This window comes from Polyodon spathula, chromosome 3 (assembly GCF_017654505.1).
Source record: "Polyodon spathula isolate WHYD16114869_AA chromosome 3, ASM1765450v1, whole genome shotgun sequence".
Taxonomy (NCBI): Eukaryota; Metazoa; Chordata; class Actinopteri; order Acipenseriformes; family Polyodontidae; genus Polyodon; species Polyodon spathula.
The window spans coordinates 74,119,132-74,128,643 of NC_054536.1; positions in this window are offsets into that span (position 1 = coordinate 74,119,132).

Sequence of the window (9,512 nt, forward strand, 5' to 3'; positions counted from 1 at the left end):
AGGTATTCCTTATTGTTTTCTTTTCCTGGTGACAGGTGGTACGGACTTCAACTTTTTGTATGGGGGCATCTGTCTGACGAGACTGTCCAGATGGACTAAATCTGTTCAGGACTGCACCTGCACGCAGGGTCCTAGACAATGCACATACGTTCTGGAGCAGTCCCATCTCCCTGTTACATTATTCTCTTTAACACAACTGCTTATTATCTCCTGCTGTCATTTCATCAAATGTATCCTCCATTAAAACATCCTTTCTGTTGAAGCATACAATGGCATGCCTCTGTGAGCTTTTGTTGTCCTGAATTAAGAAATGGTAGACTAGTTTCATGAAAGATTGATGACTTCCTGTGAGCACCTTGTACCTGAAGACAAGCAGTTACACAAGTATGTCTAAAAAAAGAAGGAAGGATGTTAATGTGCATTCGCCGAGCTTTTCTGCTGGCAGGGAACAAGCTAATCTGTACCAATGCCAGCTCATCTGGAGCAAAGCGAGCCTCTCTCTGGAACCAGTAGATCATATTTTATTTTGTACGTAGTAGCGATGTTGAGTATGTAATGCAATATATGACTTTGACACTGTACAGGTATTTCCCTTGTGGTTCAGATTAAGAGTGCCCTATATAAACAGCGATGGTATTCTGTGGAAGTATTTTGTTTGCATATTTGTAAAATTTGTCTCCACAGCAATCTCTTATTTTTTTTTGTTACTTTCCAATGAGCTCAGGAGGGATACACTGTACATGATGCATAAAGCAAAAGGGAACTATTTATTAACAAATAGGGTTTCAAAGCTATTCAATTCAAGTCATTTTTCTTTTTCAATGGGTTGTGCAGCCTAACAAATTATGCAAAGCATGTAGTTGCATGAGGCATGCAAACTTCCACAGAATGGAACATTTGTTTGTGTTCAAAGTCTGATTTTTCTCCTACCAAACTAGCTATAGTTGCCAAGTCTGCAGTTTAAGTTTTATTTAAATCCATATATGGATCAATGTAATGTTTTCAGCAATGTATAGTGGCACCAACAATCATTCTGGCAGTGTACAAAACATTAGGAACACCTTCCTAAAATTGAGTTGCACCCCCTTTTGCCCTCAAAACAGCATCAATTCATCAGGGCATGGACTCTACAAGGTGTTGACAGTGTTTCACAGGGATGCTGGCCCATGTTGACTCCAATGCTTCCCACAGTTGTGTCAAGTTGGCTTGTAGTGGATCTCTGCTCCGAATAGCTCGTTCCATCTCATCCCCCAGATGCTCAATTGGATTGAGATCTGGTGACTGGGCAGGCCACTGCAGTAAGCTGAATTCACTGTCATGTTCATGGAACCATTCCTGGACAATCCTAGCCTTGGGTCTTGGGGCATTATCCTGCTGAAAAAATCCATTAGCAGATAGATACACTGCTGCCATGAAGGGATGCACCTGATTGGCAATGATGTTCAGCTATCGTGTGGCATTCAAATGTTGCTCCACTTTTATCAAGGGGCCCAATGTGTGCCATGAAAACACATCCCACACCATCACACCACCACCACCAGCCTGCAATGTTGACACGCGGTATGATGGATGCATGTACTAATGTGGTTTTCTCCATACCCTAGCTTTCCCGTCAGCGTGAAACAGCAGGGACTGGGATTCATCAGACCAGGCAATGTTTTTCCAATCCTCCAGTGTCCAATGTTTTCGTTCCTTACCCCACTGCAACTGCAGTTTCTTGTGTTTTGCTGAAAGAAGTGGAACTCTGTTACATCGTCAGCTGCCATACCCCATTCGTGTCAAGGTATGACGAGTTGTGCATTCTTTTATGGGTCTTTCGGCACCAATGTTGTACTGGACTGTCAGTTGACTAACTGTAGCCCGTCTGTTGCTCTGCACAATTCAAAGCCTCCTTTGGCCTCTTCATCAATGAGCCATTTTCAACCACTGGCCTTCCATTGGCTAGATGTCCTTTGGGTGGTAGACCATCCTTGATACACAGGGGAAACTGTTTAGCATGAAAAACCCAGCAGCATTGCAGTTCTTGACACACTCAAACCGGCACACCTGGCACTTACTACTAAACCCCGTTCAAAGGCACTTAAATCTTTTGTCTTGCCCATTTACCCTCTGAATGGCACACATACACAATCCATGTCTCAATTGTGTCAAGACTTAAAAATCCTTCTTCAACCTGTCTCCCCTTTATCTACACTGATTGAAGTGGATTTAACATTCACCTGGATTCACCTCGTCAGTCTATTTCATGGAAAGAGCAGGTGTTCCTAATTTTTTGTACACTCAGTGTGTGTGTGTGTGTGTGTGTGTGTGTGTGTGTGTCTATATATATAAAACGCTTCCACCAAATGGTTATCAAATGTTTGTTTCTGTTTCCTACAAATAATTCATAACCTTTTCTGGGCTGTATTCAATCTCAAGCTTGTTATTGTTTACTGACTGGTCATCAGACCATTGGATTATAAAACCATTAAAAACAAACCGTTTCACTCATACTTTGTTGTCTGTTTATTTCTTGGGATTACTGCACCAGCACACTGCATCTGCTATACACTTGCTTGACTAATTACCACTTTGCCACACGTGCTGTCAGAACACGGGATCATGGACCGCAACGCACTAGCAGAGCTGCTGGAGGCGTTGGATAACAGATAAGAGACAGAGGAGAGAAAGAGGGAGGAGTGCTAAGCTGCGCTCATTGAACAAGTAGGGCTGATGTTTTCCAAAGCACCAGCTTCTACAAAAACACCAGAAATGTCGGCACCGAAGGCTCAGGCGATGAAGATGTCGGCGGAGGATGACCCAGAAGCATACCTGGTCTCATTTGAGCAGATGGCCACCACCGTGTCATGGCCATGGGAATTCTGGGCCAGCCAGCTGGTACCCTGCCTGATAGGGGAGGCTCAGGCAGCCTACCAGGCTATGAGCAACCTCAATGCCTCCAGTTACGACCTGGTCAAATTGGCCATTCTCTGTTGCATCAACATCACGGCAGAGACTCACCAGGTACAGTTCAGGGAGTACCAAAGATCCCTGTAGACATGCCCCAGGATGGTTGTGGAGCGGTTGCATGACCACATGGTACACTGGCTGACCCCCGAGAAGAAAACCAACCTGCAAATGGGGGAAGCAATGGTTGTGGAGAAATTCTGCCATGTGGTCAGCACCGATACCCAAGCATGGATACAGTGCCACAACCCTCACACCCTGGAAGATGCCATGAAACTCGCCGAGGATTATGAGGACTCCCTGGTCTCCGCCTGGACAGGGATACTGTCGGCTTCTGCCCTTCAGAGCAGCAGAACCCTTCCTCTTTCTCCACCACCACCACCACTACTGTCAACACCAAGATTGAGACCTCCTGATCTCCAGCCCCTATGGGCAACCTTGCCTCCTCTTCATGGAGATCAAGGCTGACCCCCAGCGGGGGTAGAGCTACTACCCCGACCTCGTTGCCATACCAACAACAAGACGTGTTTAACCAATGTTCCCTCCTTCTCCCCTATCTGTTTTAGATGCAACCAACAGGGGCACCAGGTCAGGTCATGCCCAGCGGCAATGAAGTGTGACGTGGCAGTGCGCAATTGGGCATTTGGAGCAGGTAAACATGGAGAAAATGGTCTGTAGAGGCCTTGTATTGTTTTAGGCAAGGTGAAAACCCACACATTAGTTGACACAGGGTGTGAGCAGACCTTAATCAACGCAGCTCCCTTGGGTGGTGTGTCGTGGCAGTCACAAGGCCAGGTGACGATCTTCTGCGTCCATGAAGATACGGCGACATACCCCACCCTAAAAGTATATTTATTGGTAGGACCGATACAATGCCACCACACCCAATAATTCTGGATCGAGAGTGGCCAAACTATAGAGAATTGGTTAAATTAATGGCAGTCTCGACCACACACGTAAATGTGGCAGACAAAAAGAAAAAGGAAAGAATTTGGGAAGTGTTTCCTTTTCAAGCTGAAATGTTTTCCCCCATTTTCCATCCTAGAAAAACGAATAAAGAAAGAAGGACTGCAAAATGGGAGGGAGCATCACTGAGATAAGGCTGGGGTCTGGTGGGAGAGTGCTTAAATGATAACAAACCCCAGTCAAAAGGAGTCGGAACGCAGTGTGATCCAGAGGACGAGGTTACCGGGCCATCCAGGGCAGATGCTACTCCGGCCCCTCTCAATATACTGGACATGTGCTACTGAAACGCGGACATAGTGTATTGCCAACATAACGACCCCTCACTAGTGCACACTTGGGGGCAGGTCCGGTCTGTTGAAGGTAAGGATGTTGATGGCACGGGGGCACTAGTATATCCATACTTCAGTATCAAGGAGCAATTACTGTATAGGGTAAACCTAGCTGCTGGCACAGGACAGCCTGTAACACAATTATTGGTTCCCCCGTATTGTCGGACCAAGGTCGTGAGGCTGGCAAATTCCAACTGTTTGACAAAATGTTCCAAGAGTCATCACAGTTGTAATTAAACATAGTTAATAAAATTGTAAACATAGTTACAATGCACATTTTTCTAATGGTTCTTTCTGGCTTTAAAAAAGTTGGGAGGTTACGTTGGGAAGCTCTCATATTTAATATCCCTGACGCCACCAGTAAGTAAGCTCCTTCAAGTCAAAAAACTTCAGACCTGTTGCCACCCACAATTTGTATGCTAACTAGAATTGTTGCTTCTAATTAGTTAGTAAATAGGGCATGACACTGGAAAATATCATGCACAGTCATTTCAGTTTTCTCCCGCAATTCTGGCCAAATTACTGTCGCTTAGTAAATAGCCCATAGTTGTGTCTGTGCTTCTGCAGGCTAACTGTTTATTCACCTTTAAAACTTTGTCAAGTATGAATCAATTCATTTTTGATTTTGCATGGATTGAAGCAGACTGGAAACAAATTACCATAATTTTGTTTAACCTATATAATATGTTCATGTATATAAAGAAATTACATTATTACCCTCACTTTGGTTTATTTGGTTCATTTAAAAACATAATAATAATAAAAAAGAATTCAATATTATATACGGTATTCATGCTGTGTTAAAAACTATATGTTCAAAAATGTATAAATAAATCAGAAACTAAATCATACATGTTTGTGTCATGTAAACATTTATGTGAAAAAAAGATAACTCTAACACATCTCATAAGGAATCAAGATGTGAAAGAAATCTTTTTCTCCTATAAATTCAAACTCACCAAATGTTGACCTTTCACCGCAGTGACTTGACATCTTGACCTAACATTTAATTTATTGATCTTCATTTTATTAGGATGTAAAGACTCTTTACTACTTTAAATTAATCCAGGTAAATGTGGATATACTCCTATCCCACCCAGTATCAATGGACTCTCTGTTGGATACCCTGAGCTCTGGCCACCCAGTTTTATAAGAATCTGTAGTGAATTAGAAAATCTGTCATTGCAAGAGGAGCTGAACTGCAAGGATATGCCTTGTCATTCCTCCTGTAAAATAAATGCTCTTTGTCCATTATGTCTGAGGCTTACCTGACATAAGTTAACCTTGAGGTCAATAGCATCTTTATAATGTTTCAGGCCCGGTGATAAAAAGCTTTATTATTCACTGTGCAAGCTTCAAACCATTCACAGAGTTTCCGCATTAGAAAGGATCATAAAGAAATTGGTAAACGTGGAACCCATACCCTTATAAAACTTTACAATAATACACTGCAATTTTTCCGTTTTCCAAGTTTTTCCATGGAGAGCCAAGTTATTTTTTTAATTATTATTATGATTTTACACTGCTTTAATTAAATCAGCCCTGCTTTACCAATCTGTCACTAAGGTTTTACTGTTCTTTACTCTGCTACAAAAAAAAAAAAAAAAACTTTAAAATATTTTACCACAGTTAGTTAATGTGTATGAGGGTTTCCAGAGTAAAACACATAAAATAGCCACAACTGCTAACATCATCAGGGCTATTATAGTGGGTTCCTATTTTTGTTCCTGTCAGGTTCAATAATTGCTAATTGCAGATGTCTGCCTCCTCTAACATTTCCTTGACCATTTCACCACATCAGTGTCTTCAGGTTAAAGGACTGGCAGCAAACCATGTCAATCAACAGAAGAATCAACTGGTTGGTTAATTACAGGACAAATGTTATTGAAGAGTTGGGGAAAAGAGGTGGGCTTTAAAAATATTTCACCAAATTTACACAGTGGTTAAATGTTTATATTAGGTCATCAAATCATTAATATTTGAGATCAGCCCACAATCAGTCCAGCCAATGCAGTAACAGAAAAAAAAAAAAACTTGATTACATCTTTATAATTTTTCTTCTTCTAATAATAATAATAATCCTACCCAGCAAATAGGAAGCTATATCTAGTTCAGTATGTCTTACCAATGTAACGGCAATTGCAAATCAGAGACTGTAATTATGGTTGTATACCAGTTACTATGATTAAAGGTGCAAGAATGATTTTAGAGGTGGGAAAGAGCTTTTAAAGAGGTCAAGGGATTGCAATGGTCGGGCCCGGATTAGCCAATGTGCACTACGTTCACTTACACAGGGCCCCCAGCTCAAATTGGGCCCCTGGCCAACAGTGACAGTGTTTACATGGGCAACTCATGACAGTTTTGCTCACAATGTTTTGGCCGTATTTCTCTAGAATTGAGTTTCCATGTAGTTATGATTTAGAATGACAAATCAGGCTGTGACAGTGCAAATTACTACAGTCATAGTGATTTAGGGGAGGGAGTATTTAAATTACCTTGTCTGCATACTAATTAGGGAATGAACGACTTTATCGTTCGATATCATTAGGAGAGCTTGCATGCGTTGTTATGAAAATAAAAACATTTAACAAGAAACATTAATTCACATGTTGCTGCGCACATTCTGAATTACGCTGCCCATTAGCTACTTGTCTGTCTGGTTACCATTCCAACACACACACACACACACACACACACACACACACACACACACACACACACACACACACACACACACGTTTCAGTTTTTTATTTTTCATTCATTATAACTGTTGTTTCACAGTAAAGTTGAGTGGGTTGTGTAAATCAAACGAAAAAAAATCCCATTTAAATGCATGAAGATTTCAGATTGTAACACAACAAACTGTGAAAACGTCCAAGAGGTTTGAATACGTACTATGGGCACTGTAAGGACCTTTTTTTATTTTGTGATGTTACATGTTCCCATGTGTTGCTAAAACTCGTCCTGCTCACTGGTAAATCCATCTCAGTTACATATGTGAGCAGGAGGATGAATTAAAAAGTTAAAAAAGTGGTCAAAATGTAAAAATAAAAATAAATAAATAAATAAATAAATAAATAAATAAATAAAACAATACACACACCTTACATAAACAGTTGTAGCAACACATGGAAACATGTAACACAATAATATAAAAAAGTCCTTATGTACCCTTTAATCTAATAACAATGACAATTTCAATGTAGGATTTACACATTATAAATTTGTTTTTAAATAATCATTTTCACTTTTTAAAACAGAGTGAAAGGACAGTGCACATGAATCCACCTGACAGTGTTATTAAAACAACATTTTCATATTCCGTTTTGAGAGGCATAGCGCTAAACAGTCACAGACAGACTGTATTTATACAATAATTTAACTAGCATGCAAATTATGTGAGGGCAAGTAAATAATAGAAAAATAAAAGGCTTGCTTTGCCAAGCCAGGCTTCATTTTAATTCAGAGGTCTTGATTATAGTAGTTCATTATTTTTTTTAACCAACAGGCACACAATAGATCTAATAATAGCAGAAAGCAAAAATGAGATATTGTGTATTTTATTACTACATGCTAGTTGTAATAACTTTGTTGTTGTTACATGTAAAGCATAATGTAATGTTTTAAATACAGAGATATTCAAATGTATTTGTATAAGTGTTGAGAAACATACTTCATGTCTATAATGACAACATCTATTAAACTAACCAACCTATAAAGCATTAACAGGAACAAAAGAGCTTATTTATCTTTTAGTGCACATTGTCATTGTGGCAGGGCACAAGCCCTGCTTCTATAAATTGTGTAGGTGTGAGACTCTAAGCTTGGCAGGGATGGGGTTAAATCTTTCCCTGCCAGCAGTCACAGGTGCAGCCGTTCCCCAATTAGGTCTTTGACGGTAACTAGTGAGTATCCACTTGTATAAAATCAAGGAGAAAGCCTTTGTTTCGGGGTAGCAGACGGTACTCTCGGCTAGCACTCTGTGCTACCAATGCTTGGGTGTGTTTCTTTTGTTTGTCAATGGATTTGTTTGTTTAAACCTTTATTTTGGCCCTTAGCCTTGTTTATTTGTCTTTGTTGTTTGTTTAATTAAACGTGTGCACACGCGATTAAACTACAGCTTTTTCAGACTCTGAGTCTCATTTTTTAAGCTATCCTGCTACAGTCATTTTTACTTTATTACTGTTTCTATGCTCTGCAGCCTACTTATTGCTGTACTGTTTTTTAAACATTATGATAGTTTACATGTGCTGGGTCTTTATTAACTGGGGCACTATTTTTGAACTCTGTTTATGGCCCTGAATCTGTAATAGTTTGCTTGTTTTGGACCCAGTTCCCAATTTCTCATTGGGCTGTTTGAAATACACTGCAAATGTGAATTTATCAAGAACAAACACAAGGTTGCTAATATGAATAGAATGTATATGTAATTGTATACTTCATTAGAACTCCATATGACTTAAACACTTTAGTAGGAAGCCATATATTTGTTCATATGAAAGTACATTGTTATTACTGGTACTTGAAGTGTGCATAGTGGAAATGAATAATTGGAACCAGAAGTCTTCTCAGTGATAGGGAAACATAATGTAAACATAACTTTGATAAACTCTGGGTGCTAACCAGAGTCTTAAAATCGATTTTCTTACCTCCTATTAGAACTGTCCCCATTACCCCCACCCCTTGTTCCTGGGTTGAAAATATATTAGTTCATTGGTTGTTTTTTCTACTTTAATTTGGTACATACAGTCATTTGAGATACAATGTGATTCCTGCTCAGATACCAGGATTCTGCATTTCATTAAAAAATTCAACCATTGGCAACTACTTTCATTACAATGTGATGTTGTTAGTAAAGTTAATACAACATTGGTAATCATTTTATTTTTCTTGTTAGGTCATAAACTATTTGACATCACTTGTAAAGTTACAAGTCAAATAAATTAAATCCAATATTTTCTATTCTGCCCAGCCCCTCAACACGTATACACTGCTAGACACTCCCATGCACACGAGCACCCAGACAGGAAGAGAACACATCTTTTGAAACTCAGAATATCCCTTTGACTAATAGCTTGATAATTAACAACATATGGTTGATTTGCCACAGATGTGCGGTTTTGTCTGATAAAGTTAAACCCATCTAAAAAGCAATTGGTTTAGTGATTGTCAGCTTACCTGTTTTACTTCAAAATTCATGCTCATTACTATTATTATTGGCTTAGTGTCCCAATGGATTTTACAGTCTCTACCTAAAAATCCATGTTGAA